Here is a 14,915-nt window from a genome sequence, read left to right on the forward strand (position 1 = left end):
TCGTTTGGCATCAAAGGTCTGCATTTTATGTTCTCTTGTTCTTCCTGCTGAGGTTTTTTAATTTTAGCTTGACCAAGAATAAAATAAAATTAAAATTTTAAATTAAAGTTAAATCAGCACATAATCAGCACATTAACCTGTTTCTCCTGACGTACTTAAAACCAGGAATAAAACACTGAAAAGTTAAATCCACATTTAAAGACCTTAAGATGTTTTAAAAGTACAAACAGAGGCTTTAACCTGGAGCAGTGTGTTAAAGCATGAAAAACAGTTTTTCTCTGTGAACAGAATGGACAGTCTTGTAAAATATCATTGTTTAAAATACAAATAAGAGTGTACAGAGATGATACAGTGCAAAATCCTCCACTGGAAGTCTGCAGATGTTTGGTTATTGGTGGTTTGTACAGTGTCTCCACTCTGTTTTATTATCATCATTTCATCAGTACATTTCTCCACTGGGTGTCCACCCTCCCTCTCAGTTTGATCTTATTTAAAACTTAAACTCAGGCCCTGTAGAGCAGCTTCCCTGAAACTGTCCCAAAGTTTATCTCCCCTTCACCCCTGCACTCCAGGAGGGCAACCTCCACACCTGTCTAGATCGGCAGTGATGTCCAGCTGGGGAAAGGATTCCTTATCTGCAGGACCGGTCTCACCGATTTTATAGTCCTTCAGCTGAACACGCTCCTCTGCTGTTAGGGTGGACCTCTAGAGAAATATGAGCTGATTGACAAAACACAAGGACTGGAATCCCATACATGTTGCCAGGTCCTCTCCTTATGACAGGTCTGTCTCTGCGATGTTCTGGACAGTGTGAGGGTGGTCACGCCGGAGATGTCCAGACAACTCCTGTGGACCAGGGGCTTCTCCAGCAGCCAGTGTAGTGTTCTGCAGCCGTTAAAAACAAAGTTCTGTCCTGTCCTCCCACTATGTGCAAAAGTCCACTGGCTGCTGTTCTCAATATCACGGTTCCTGGGCCCTGTTAGGAGTGTGTCGGAACTCAGAACCCGTCTCTGAGCAGACACATCACGGGTGGATTCTTTGTTTCAGTTAATTCCCAATGTAGCACTCTTAACTTAATAAAATACAATGAAATGGACCTCAAAAGCCAATAAAGAATCTTCAGTCTTGGATGAGAAAAAGCAAAAACTTCTTTATTCCAGACACGTTCTGATGAGCCCATAGAAGGTGGTCACTTCATCACATCAAAATGATCAAGCGCACACACACTTTGCACACACTCATTCTTATACCCTGGTGTTACATAACACCTTCACTTTTTTTTCTATTTTCTTCATCCTAGCAAAGTCCCCTTCCTGGGATTCCATATTTGGGTTTTCCTGTTCCCCCATTACCCTTATTTACGGCCTTTTCTCTATGTCACTTAAGAAAAGAATGTGTATACAACTTTCACCCCCTCTGGTACAGCCAGGCACCGCTTCCTCCTGCTTTCAGGTTTTTATGCATGGACAACCATTTTGTGGCCTACTTTATCTTCCCTACATCTACTCTGTGTAAGTGTTTTGCTTTTATAATGCTATTTGCTATTTCATTTTTATTAAATCAAGCTATATTATTTTACTTAAATTGTCTATTTGTATATGTTTAACTACATTATTCTACGTGGTTATGTTAGTGTCTAGGTCATACTTCATTTATATTATCTGAACTGACTGTTGCTTAATGTATCTAGCTTCACAACTATAATGATTGTAAGTTTATTACTTTTGTTGTTACATGCACATATTAATTGTATGTTTTTAGTTATTGAGATCTCTGTTTGTTTCTTTTATTCAGCTCCAACTTACAGACATCCTGGGACATCTCTCAGGAGCATTCTTCACTAAAAGCATCGTAAATCTCACCTCTTCTCTTATGATCAAACTCTTGATGTCACCCAGATGAGGATGGGTTCCCGTTTTGAGTCTGGTTCCTCTCAAGGTTTCTTCCTCATAACATCTAAGGGAGTTTTTCCTTGCCACAGTCGCCACGGCTTGCTCATCAGGGACAAATTCACACCATTCACCATCACTGTTGATTTGTGTAAAGCTGCTTTGAGACAATGTCTGTTGTGAAAAGCGCTATACAAATAAACTTGACTTGACTTGACTTGACAATAAACATGCTTAAGCCTTGTATGTTGTTCTTTCTTGTCTATCCAACACACTCATAACACCAGTCAGACTCTACTCTACTCTATTAAAATCTGATCGCTATTGTGAATTATACTTGGAGTACGTAGACTACATGAGACTAATTAAAACACAGAAGCTAAAATAGGTTTTAATCAAGCTACTTCTATTGTATCTAATAGGTTCTATACTAATTATTAGGTCAATTTATTGGATGGATATTAGTTGGATTAAAACACACTCTAGATAAGGTTATTTCAAACATTTTTCTCGACATCACTCCCCCGTCTGAGACTAATTAGTCTCACACTCCGCCTACCTCCGTGTTAACTCATTAACAAACATACATGTCACATAAAACACAAATAAAATTTTTTTACATTGAGTTCTTTGGCACATGTAGTTTTCTTCTGACCCAGATACTTTACGTATCGCAGGGGGTCTTGGTGGAGCCCTGGAAGAGGTTACTAGCACTTTACCAGGCACTCGTATGTTGACAACCATTAAAGAAAATGATAAATCCACATGCTGATCCAATGACCGGAATCCAAACGCCTGTCAGGGCATACCGTCCACAATAATCAAAGTAAAATAATCATAATAGCAGTACATCAGTGACACATAGACCAAGGATCCGAAGAAAAATATGATTGCATCAAAATCAAACACAGATTAATCGCATCAGAATCGACAAAATCCAGAAGGTAAAAATTTATGAACAAAAATCGAATAAAATTGAAAACAGCAAGTAGAATACAAAACAAAAACAGCCACCAAAAACCCAACTTGAAAAATCGCCTAAGATCAGTGAAATCGACTAAAATCTTTGAAAATGCAAAAAAACAAACATTGACCGAAATCGACATCACTCCCCTGTCACAAGAGCATCGAATAAGCCTAATCACAACACGATGAACCAGGAGTGGGTGAAAAACCCTGACAGCAGCCAAATTTCAGGAAAAATTCCCACCCTGCCCGCCAGTGGCGCGACAGTGGCTTCACCACCAAGGTCATCCTCAGTCGTGACTGTACAGGTAGCTAAAACATAACACATAAGAAAATAAAACAAAACGAAAAATCATGCAGTCCAGTGCAAAGTGGTGGAATGGGAGACATGCGTTAGATCCAGTGCGGCAGGAGAGAGCATAGCCACAGAAGGTGATGGAGTAGCACGTCACAAAGGTGCGGTGCAAGACGAAGTCCGGGAACAGAAAACTGTGAGCGCCCGAGAATCCTAGCAACATCGCAAGCACTTCACGGACCTCTGAAGGCGTCCAAGCCGAAGCGATACCCCTCAGCATACGCGTCGATGTATGCACACACACCTCGATGCAAACGCACACCTCGCAGGAGCCACCTGCACCCACCAGCAGCCATGTTCCTGTACACAACATGAAATACTCACAACAACAACATGATTAATACAATATAATCATAAATGAAACATATAAAGGATATAGCGTTTTCGATCAAAAAGAGTGATATAGAGTAGAAAAATCAGTAGTCATGTCACTACATCAAAAATTAGTAACCGAGCACAAGTATATACATTCAGAAGGATCCGTTCAGTAAAAACCTTCTTACTTGTTCATCGCCTTTTTTTTTTTTTTACTAGGGCTAAAGAAACCCTTCGTCCACATCCACACAGGTGTTCTGATCCAAAGCTTACCTTTTGTCCAAACAATGAGCGCACAGTTTCACTAATGAGAGGCACATTTTCATCAAAACTAGCGAAAGCACCTGTACCCAATTCAAATCTGTACTTGCACAAATTTTCGCTATTTTCTCCTTCAACACACCATTGGCTCTCTACCATTCTCTGTGATTGTGGATGATAAGCACAACCCATTCTCTGCCTGATACACAGGGCTTCTGTTATTGACTTAATCACATTGTTTAGAAAATGCGGTCCATTGTCAGAACTCAACTTATCAAGTATACCAAACCTTGGAAATACTCTGACCAAGAACCTAGCTACAGTTTTTGCATCATTCCTAGCTGTAGCTATTGCCTCCACCCATCTGCTAAAACGATCTATCACCACCAAAATGTATCTCTTTCCTTCCTTCCTATCTGCCATGTCCACAAAATCCATCATCAAATGTTTAAATGGTCCGCTTGGTTTAGGTATGTGACTGATCGGTGCTGTAAAATGTTTTCTAACATTACGTGCTGAACATAGCTCACAGGACCTCAGGAATTTTTCCACCATACTGGCCAGGTATGGGGACCACCAATTCCTTCGGATTGTGTCTACGATCTCCCTACGATTACAGTGATCTACCCCATGCGCTTCGTTAATAAACATTGACAAAAGAGCTATAGGTACCACCCATACACCATCAATGCTTCTCCATAACCCTGTGTTGGGATCTTGTACTGCACCTCGTTTCTTCCACATCTCCTTTTCCTCCCCACTTGCTACTTTCTGGTATTCCCCAAGATCTTCCTCTGTCACCTTTCCCCATTCTTCCTCCTGTTCTTCACCCTGCATCATTACTTTTACACAGTCTCCACCTACCGCTGCTTTCTTGGCTGCCTCATCTGCTGCTGCATTACCTCTACTGACCATCTCACCATCAGTCTTGTGGGCTTTACATTTCACAATGGCTAATGCTTTTGGAAGCATCATTGCTTTGAGCAAAACTGAAATTGCAGGACCATGCACAATGGATGATCCATCAGCTCTCTGGAAACCCCTCTGTTCCCAGATAGGTCCAAATGTGTGACACACCCCATATGCATAAGCTGAATCTGTGTAGATGGTACATGTTCTCCCTGCCCTAACCTACATGCTGCTGTTAGGGCTTTTATTTCTGCCAATTGGGCAGAACAAGGCTGTGGCACACTTATGCTAGATAGTACTTGAAATGAATCTTCTTCCTCATTGTACACGACCACAGCATATCCTGCTTTGTTACCATCATTTGTGCGGTAGCATGAACCATCAACGAATAAGACATGCTGGGCATTTTGCAGTGGTTGATTATCTAGGTCATCCCTAGCTTTTAGAAATTTCTCTGCTACTGTAATGCACTCATGGGGAGTTCCCTCATCTGGTAGTACTACTCGGTCAGCTGGGTTGACTGTGAGACATCTCTGAATTGTTAATTCTGGTGCAGACAGAATTACATCATAACCTGTCCTACGAGCATTCGTTATCACAAACTTTTGACTTGTCAGTAATCCGTGTAGCGCATGAGAAGTGTACAGGGTCACTGGATGACCCATTGTGATTGTCGATGCCTTTTGATAAGCAAATGCTGCAGCGGCCAAACCTCTGTAACATGGTGGCATGCCATACTCCACATTATCAAGAGCTGTACTGTAGTACGCAATTGCCTTCTTTCCCATACTTTGTTGCTGTTGTGCCAGTATGGCTGATGCAAAACCTCGCCTTTCCGATACATAAAGATGAAATGGTTTTGTATAGTCAGGACAGGCTAAAGCTGGGGCGGATTTTAAATTGCTTTTTATTGTCTCAAAGGCTTCTTTACCCTCCTCTGTCCAGACCAGACGAGCGCTTGATTTTGTCTGATCTGCTGCCTTCATCATGTCTCTAAGAGGTTGTGTTTTCAACGCAAAATCACAAATCCACGGTCTGCTAAAACCTGCTAAACCCAGGAATGACAGCATCTGTTGCACTGTTTGAGGCTGTGGTGTTTTTTGAATCACCTCTACATGTGAGGGTGAGATTTTTCGTGTAGTGCCTTCGAGCACTCTACCTAAATATTCTACCTTTTGTTGGCAGAATTGCAATTTTTCCCTACTGACCTTGTGTCCATTGTGAGCTAGGGTTTCTAGGACTTTTAGCGAATCCTGCATGCACTGTTCTTTAGTTTGACTACAAATCAGCAGGTCATCCACATATTGGAGCAAACTGCTCTGAATATCTAGTTCTGCCAGATCTCGTGCTAACACCTGGTTAAAAATTGAAGGGCTTTCACAATACCCTTGTGGCAGCCGTGTGTAGGTATATTGCTTACCCCCATAGGTGAATGCAAACAAAAACTGAGACTCAGGGTGCAGCGGTACACTAAAAAATGCTGAACATAAATCAATCACAGTGTACCATTTAGTCCCTTCAGGGATGTTAGTTAACAAAGTGTGTGGATCAGGCACTACAGGATTTTCTGCTACCACAACACGGTTTACTGGTCTTAAATCATGGACCAATCTCCATTTGTCTGAGTTAGGTTTTCTGACCGGAAAAATGGGTGTGTTGCAAGGGCTTTTGGTTGTGATTAATACTCCTGCCTCAACTAGTCCCTCAATGGTTGGTCTTATCCCCTCTATAGCTTGTTGTGACAACGGGTATTGTTTCTGATAGGGTAATTGCACATTGGGTTTTAGTTGAATTTGCGCCAACCCTGATGACTTAACTAACCCTACATCTGTCTGATGTTTAGTCCATAGTTGCTCTGGAACCTGCTTCAGTACCTGTTCTATTTCCTGTTCAGTTTGTTCTGAATCTTCTATCCTTTGGGGCCACTGTCCTACCTGTTTGATTTGCGTTTTCACCTACACCTGCCTGTTAATCAACACAGTGTGAGCTACCACACAATCTTCAGCTGTTAACTTTATTTTGAGATATTTCCTATCTGTTGACACACTAATATTTTCTTCCACGGGTATCAACTCGGTTACCTGACTTGCTTCCCTGACCATTGGCCCTAGGTCTTTTGATTTAAAATTTTGCCCGATCATTAGGGAGACATGTGGAACAGAATTCTTGACTAAATACCACTGAGCGATTTGGTTTGGCAGCTGTACTGTTGCTGCTATCCCTTGGGGACCAATGATCACGTTTTCTGCTTTAATACTGTACCGGTTTCCTTCTACATGTTCTCCCCACAAAGTCTCATATTCTTCATCTTGTTTCCCTTCATCATACTTTATGGTGCAATGCCATGGTTTTCTGGTTTCCATTTAATCAGGACGCATGTTTGTGAACCATGTCTTCCAGTGGTCATACAACTTCTGAATTTCTGAAGATGTCTCCTTAAGTTCCAGCCAGTAGACTTTATCCAGTGTTTGTTGTTCTGTCTTTCTATCCACCATCACATATTGTTGAGCTAGACACTCAGGAAGTTCAACCCACACTCCGGTAGGTCCACAGTAGATTTTTGCTCCTAGCTTGCATAACACATCTCTACCTAATAGATTTGCTGGAGTATCAGGAGAGTACAATAGCGGCGCTTGTATAGTGATTCCTTCTACTGTTATGTCTTGTGGCTCTGTAAATTGCAAAGTTTGAGTTTTACCCGAGAAGCCTACTGTCTTTACTGCCTTGCGTGAGAGGGGGAGTTTAGAGCCTTCTTTTCCAATACTTGTGAATGTAGCTCCTGTGTCAATCAAAAACGATGCTTGGAGCTGGTTACCCACATCCACCATTATGGTTGGTTCTTGTGCAGGGTACAGTGAGATAGGGCACTGTACCAGCTCCCCCTCTGGCTTCTCTGGGCATCTTCACATGTTACCTTGCGGTGGCCCTGAAGGGCCACCCCTAAGGTTCACTTGAGTTTGGTCTTGCTGATTCAGTCCCATCCACGGTCCTGCCCAGTTTCCAGGATTTTGCCAGCCTTGATTTTGTTGGGGGTTGCTTTGCTGTTGTCTTACTGGATATGGGCAGTCCCTCATCATGTGATTGGGATCTTGGCAGTTCCAGCATCTTCCTCCTCTCGGGGGTTGATAATTTCTTGGTCTTGGTTGAAACATTCCTCCTCTGCCTCGACCTCTTCCTTGTCCCCACCCTCTGTATTGTGGTGGATACTGCTGATTTATCGGATAGGCCATCTGCTGAGGCATCGGTGCTGTAAATGTCAAAGGTGCCTGTGGTTGGATTGCCATCATTGGTTGTCCCACAGACATTAGTTGTTGATTTCCTTGATCTTGTGCAGTTTGAACAACTGGGACCTGCTGTACAGTGGTTGGTACCACCATGACCGCTGCTTGTTTAGCTGAATTTTTCTCTTCTTTTCGTTTTTCTTGATTTTCTTGTTTGCTGCGTGTTAGTTCTACCAGCTGTGCTTTGTGAAGCAGTATCACTAACTCATCTGCAGCCTTTTTGGTTGCTCTCTCCTTTTTCTTATATAATTCCACAAAGTGTATAACATTCGCTTCAAAAGTTGCCCAGGGCATCGTATTGAGCCCTACAACTGTTTCAAGCTGCTCTTGAACTTCACTTGGGAGTGCCTTTTTCAACATCATCTTAAACAATGTGATGCTAGCAGTCGTCTCATCCCATGCTGATCCCATCTCTTCTCTCCAGGCTTTCTGTAACTTTAGGATGAATTGAGCTACTCCCTGGTTTTCGTCCATTTTTAGCTTTTCCACCTTGCCTGGATCTGCTTGAGTTGGGTATGCTGATCGAAGAGCATCCCATATTACATTTCTTCTTAATCCAAATGACCAGAGATCATACTTCTGATTTTTTTTTCCTATATGGCCCAGTTGTGCTTCTTCCATGATTTCTATCATCTTAGCTTTTCCCAAAGACTGTGTCAAGATTGCCTTGATGTCTCCCATGGCCAGCATCTGACCCATCGTTTGCTCTTGAGCGTGTTATCCATTTTGTGCTCCTTCACAAACGCTAGGCAGTCTGTTTATCAGTCCTGTAAGATCCATAAATGACCATGGAGTATATATTGGTTCTGCTCCTTTCATTACCACTGGCATTTGCAAATGGTTTTGATGCCTGTTTCTTGTTACCTCTTCCTCTACTTCTTCTTCTTCATCCTCTTGATCTTTTCTTTCTGTTTGTGACCTTGTCACCATCGTTCTCCTGGGATGTCCTTTATTGCCTCTTCTGTTACTTTCCGGTTCTTCTTTTTACCATCTCTTACGCTGGTTTTCGGCTGTCCCATTAACAATTGGATTTCCAAGTCATCAAGATGTTGTTGACACTGATCTGCTCTTTCCATGCTTCTTTGAGCTGCCTTCTTCATCTCTGCCTTCAGTTGGGCATTCTCTAATTGATACAGTTTCATTTTTAATTGATGATTTTCGTCAGCTACATTTTTTATTATTTCTTCTGCATAATCTACTTTTCTTTGAGTATTATTTAGAGTTTCCTCTATTCTCTCTATCTTCTCTTGGGTGTTTGCCAGTTCTTGTCTGTTTGTTGCATTTTCTTCTTCATGCAGTGTCACTTCTTCTTGCAATGTTTTCACTTCTGTTTGTAGTTGGTCATTTTCCGTGGCATTTTGGGTGTCATTTTCAATATTCCATGAACATGCACTTCCTCTCCTCCTCCTGGGTTCAGGACAACAAACTCTTCTCCATCTCTGCTCCCGTCTCCGAATTTGAACTATCCTTACTTTCACTTCTGTCTGTGATTTCTAAGAGAGATGTAGCTCTGCTTAGTCTTTTTTGTTCTTTGGGGTGCTTTCATACCTTACATGAATTTGTGTCTGTTTTTTCAGGCGATGGTTTTGACTCTGGTCATGTGTTGGTGGTTCTAGTGTTTGTCGCTCCTTTTCCCATTCTCCTGGTGGGATGTCTAGATCATACCCCTGTCCATAGTCATATCCCCAATCACTTCTGCCTTCTCTATCATCTTCCACCTCCTCATCAGAATTCTCAAAGAGCACTCTGTTTGTTTGTCTTGTTCTTTCCTTCGTTCTCATGTTGTCTAAGGCTGGGAGTTCTAGCCTTCCTTTAATTCGTCCTCCTGTTATGTCTAGTTGTATGTTATGATCCTTTATTACTGGATAGATGCCAACTATCTTAGGTTTCTTCATTCCAGAATATGGCGGTGGTCTTTTCTGTTCCTCAAACTCCTCAAATGGTGGGGCTAAAGCCTTTTCTGACCCTTTTTCTTCTTTACCTTCTTTTCCCATCTCCTCTGTTTTCCCATGTGATCTCAGCCTTTTTCCCTCATATTCAAACCATTCTATAATATCTAATTTCTTTTTTGTCTTTTCTCTCTTCTCTTTCTTCATTTCTCCCCAACATTCTAACCTAGTTCTCATTATATCACACTTTTCTTTATTAAATGTTCCTTCTTCTGGCCATTGCAACTCTCCTGTTGTCCGGTCTTTCCACTTTTTCATATACTTTCTGATCTCTTTTTCCACTCCTTTGTGTTTTAGAATTATCACATCCAGAGGTGTGATCGTGGATTTTTCTCCACTCATGATGCACCCTTGTCTTGCTCTGCTTGCTTCTCTATGGTGCACTGGATGTCTATTTTTGTCTAACCACTTCAGGTGGGCGTTTACCCGTCCCACTTTTACACAAGGTCGTGTTGGATTCTTTCGACTCTATCCCCCTAATAAGATAATTTTGTCGATTAGAATTGAGGTTGCTACACCTCTTTCCCACAACAACTCTCTATGTTCCACTACAACCGTTGCTGTCAGTCCTGAGCAATAATTTGACTATTCAGCTACTTTTGCATTTAATTGTACCTCTGCTTCTTTGTCTTCAGTATTTGGCTCTATTATGAAATCAAACAAGTATATCACTGCTTTTTTATAAAGTTTAGGGGCTTTCACTAGGGTGTGCAATATTTGGACTTAGCAGTCGAGGGTTCCGGACGCTTTTTATTTTCTTATAGCAGTCTTCTTCTAGAAATACTTGCTGTAACACATCAATGCCATGGAAATATGTAAAGGCCCACAATTCTTGTATTTATTTCTCTGTTTCCCCCTTTCTATACTGTTTCTATCTTTATATGTTCTCTTATCCCAATAATGTATTCTAAACATACATAATTTGTTCTGCAGCCCCTATTCTTCTCCACTACTCAATCGCGCTGTGTGTGTGAGTTAGCGGGTGACGTCACTATGTGTGTGTGTGTGTGTGTGTGTGTGTGTGTGTGTGTGTGTGTGTGTGTGTGTGTGTGTGGTATGCTCCGTGCGCCTGTGCGCCCCCGTCGTACACTCCGTGTGTATGTGCGCGTGCCCGCGCCCCCTCCTTTTGCGCTCCGTGTGTTCGTGCACGCGCGGCTCTCCTACACTCCTAATGTGTGTGTGTGTGTGTGTACCGTGCTACTTATCAATAATACAAATATGCCAATAATACAATATAATATAATCACAATCTCTTCGTCTTTCCAATCAGCACAAACAAAAAACAAACAACAGCACAAACACATGTAACTTTACGTGAAAAAGCATCAGCACAAGCAAACAACAAGCAACAACAAAAGCACAACCATACATATAACTTCACAGAAAAAACATCAGCACAGGCAAACAACAAGCAACAACAAAAGCACAAGCATATATATCACTTCACAAAAAAAGCATCACATAGAGTCACAATCTCCACTTCACCCTCACAAACAATTTAACAACAAAAACACAACTGCAGTGAACAATTATCTCTTTACCGTACATGTACACATGGCCATCACTTTATCTCAATATCCTCGGGTTCCACCCCGTACTATTTACGGTGACTCTCCGAGCCTTACACATATACTAACAACTCACGACCTTTCAATGTACCCTTCCCACTCCAGGTCACGAATCTGGATCCCTCAGTAAAAACTTGGTATCTTCACACTTTTAGACCATATGAGAAGTATTACCTTCCCACACCGGGACACGAACCCGGATCACCACAGCTTTACCCTCAGGTTTTAACGCTTTGGTCTGCCTAGTTTGCCACCTATTTAGACCATATAGGAAGTCTATCAAGACTAAGGTACAAATAATCAGTCGTAGTTCTACTTGGGTCCCACCCTGCTTCTATATACGCAGTGACTCTCCAACACATAACTTTAAATCACATTTGCTTGTTCTCATCCAACACAATTTTATTTTTATTTATTTATTTATTTTCCACCCAATAGTTCTTCACCCGAGGTCAGCAGCCTATACCCTCCCGTGGGCATACAGTTACTAATCACAGACTTTGAGTATAACAGGTGTCTGCTTACCTTTTTCTGAATTTAGTTGCCAGCGTCTGCAGCCCACAGGATGCTCGGTCCCCTGTTCAGGTTTTCAGCCTCTAATCTGACCTTTCGGGTCCCATCTGGGGTGCCATTAAAATATGTCGGAACTCAGAACCCGTCTCTGAGCAGACACATCACGGGTGGATTCTTTGTTTCAGTTAATTCCCAATGTAGCACTCTTAACTTAATAAAATACAATGAAATGGACCTCAAAAGCCAATAAAGAATCTTCAGTCTTGGATGAGAAAAAGCAAAAACTTCTTTATTCCAGACACGTTCTGATGAGCCCATAGAAGGTGGTCACTTCATCACATCAAAATGATCAAGCGCACACACACTTTGCACACACTCATTTTTATACCCTGGTGTTACATGACACCTTTACTTTTTTCTATTTTCTTCATCCTAGCAAAGTCCCCTTCCTGGGATTCCATATTTGGGTTTTCCTGTTCCCCCATTACCCTTATTTACGGCCTTTTCTCTATGTCACTTAAGAAAAGAATGTGTATACAACTTTCACCGCCTCTGGTACAGCCAGGCACCGCTTCCTCCTGCTCTCAGGTTTTTATGCGTGGACAACCATTTTGCGGCCTACTTTATCTTCCCTACATCTACTCTGTGTAAGTGTTCTGCTTTTAGAATGCTATTTGCTATTTCATTTTTATTAAATCAAGCTATATTATTTTACTTAAATTGTCTATTTGTATATGTTTAACTACATTATTCTACGTGGTTATGTTAGTGTCTAGGTCATACTTCATTTATACTATCTGAACTGACTGTTGCTTAATGTATCTAGCTTCACAACTATAATGATTGTAAGCTTATTACTTTTGTTGTTACATGCACATATTAATTGTATGTTTTTAGTTATTGAGATCTCTGTTTCTTTTATTCAGCTCCAACTTACAGACATCCTGGGACATCTCTCAGGAGCATTCTTCACTAAAAGCATCGTAAATCTCACCTCTTCTCTGCACAATAAACATGCTTAAGCCTTGTATGTTGTTCTTTCTTGTCTATCCAACACACTCATAACACCAGTCAGACTCTACTCTACTCTATTTATTAAAATCTGATCGCTATTGTGAATTATACTTGGAGTACGTAGACTACATGAGACTAATTAAAACACAGAAGCTAAAATAGGTTTTAATCAAGCTACTTCTATTGTATCTAATAGGTTCTATACTAATTATTAGGTCAATTTATTGGATGGATATTAGTTGGATTAAAACACACTCTAGATAAGGTTATTTCAAACATTTTTCTCGACAAGTCTCTGGATACAGCCTTTCACCTACAGTTCTGCTGGCGAGTTGATCCAGCCCCTGGCCCCTTTCCTCTTTGGGTAGATGGAGTACACTCTGTGGAATCCAGAACATCCCAGAAGAAGTCGAAAAGCAGGGCCTGGATGTTCACTAGCAGGTTTGGCGGTGGACTAATGCATGCCAGCTTGTGCCAGAGAGACAACCCATCCAGGTTGTTGATTACCAGCGTTCGCCCCATAAGACATCTTTGGAAACCACCATTTCCACCTGCTCAGTCTGCCCTTTACAGTTGCTCTACAGTGCTTTCCCAGTTTTTATTTAAAAACTCATTACTCCCCAGGTAGACAACCAAGTATTTAATACCAACTTTTTTCCACGCCATGCCTCCTGGAAATGTAGGCTCCCCACCTCCCCAACTAAAACTTCTTAACTCATTCCCCAGTTTACTTTTGCTGATGATAAAAAGTATGCATACTGTATTCCTAGTTAGATAAAATCAGACCAGTCTTTAAGCCTAATAGCCTGGAGACACGAATTAGGTATATGTTGTTAAATTTTTCCCAACCACTAACACAAACTCCTCTACATTCACACACACCACCCACTCCTATAAGCTATTTTACGGAAAATTATTGCGAAAAAAGATTGGCAAGACGTTAACCGGTCTCATGATCTACATGCCATTCTCATTTTCCGCCCACGCGTGTGCAGAGAAAGACTGCACACGTGTGTGTGTCCTAAAGCACAATTTAAATAAAGAAGCAACAACTGCTGTAGTTTTCCAGATTCATAAAAATCAAACACTAAAATAGATGTGTAGATTTTATTTGTAGATCTGGACTTTCATGAACTGCTATAGTTTTACAGAGTTGCTGATCTATAATTGTTGATCTCTCTACAGGCTGGAACGCTGCAGTATTACAGGTGAAGGTTGTGCTGCTCTGGTTTCAGCTCTGAGGTCAAACACCTCATCACACCTGAGAGAACTGAATCTGAACTACAATAAAGCAGGAGAATCAGGAGTGAAGCTGCTCTCTGATCTACTGAAGGATCCACACTGTAAATTGGAGACACTACAGTGAGTTACTAAGTTACTGTTCATTTGTATGCAGGTTCTACATTTCTGTAGAGTGTAAATACTGATTATGATGATTGTAATAAAAATCTGATCATTTTACTCTTCTCTCCTTTATTACAGGATCTGATCTGAGTCTCACACATGGAGAAACATGATCAACATGTAATGTATTTTATGATAATGATTGTTTTAAATGTAATTCAAATGTGATTTGTATAATGTATTATCACTTCATACAGTATAAATAAATCAGAGAACAGACTGAGAAAAGTCTTTATGCTGATACAAGTCTAGTTTGGTTAATTATGTGAATATTTGTGATAAATCTTGTATTTTTTACTTTTCTTATCATATATATATATATATATATATATATATATATATATATATATATATATATATATATATATTTTGATGATATTAGATTTGTGTTCATACACAAAAAAGGTTTATATTGTTCCTTCAAAACTGTGTCAGAGGGTCCATGCAGACCCTGTACACCACCCAAAGCTCCTGTACTGGACAAATGGTCA

At 40.9% G+C, this 14,915-nt stretch overlaps 1 long non-coding RNA gene across 1 annotated transcript in view; it reads left to right on the forward strand.

The window, feature by feature from the left end:
• The window catches only part of LOC124385177, a 17,025-nt gene extending 2,406 nt beyond the window's left edge, over positions 1 to 14,619 (forward strand). The window contains exons 2-3 of the long non-coding RNA XR_006925695.1: positions 14,206 to 14,382; positions 14,503 to 14,619. This is a non-coding gene — a long non-coding RNA (uncharacterized LOC124385177). The remainder of the gene's footprint in view (positions 1 to 14,205; positions 14,383 to 14,502) is intronic.
• Positions 14,620 to 14,915: the final 296 nt, after the last annotated feature.

The sequence above is a fragment of the Silurus meridionalis genome, chromosome 4 (genome assembly GCF_014805685.1).
Source record: "Silurus meridionalis isolate SWU-2019-XX chromosome 4, ASM1480568v1, whole genome shotgun sequence".
NCBI classification, from domain to species: domain Eukaryota; kingdom Metazoa; phylum Chordata; class Actinopteri; order Siluriformes; family Siluridae; genus Silurus; species Silurus meridionalis.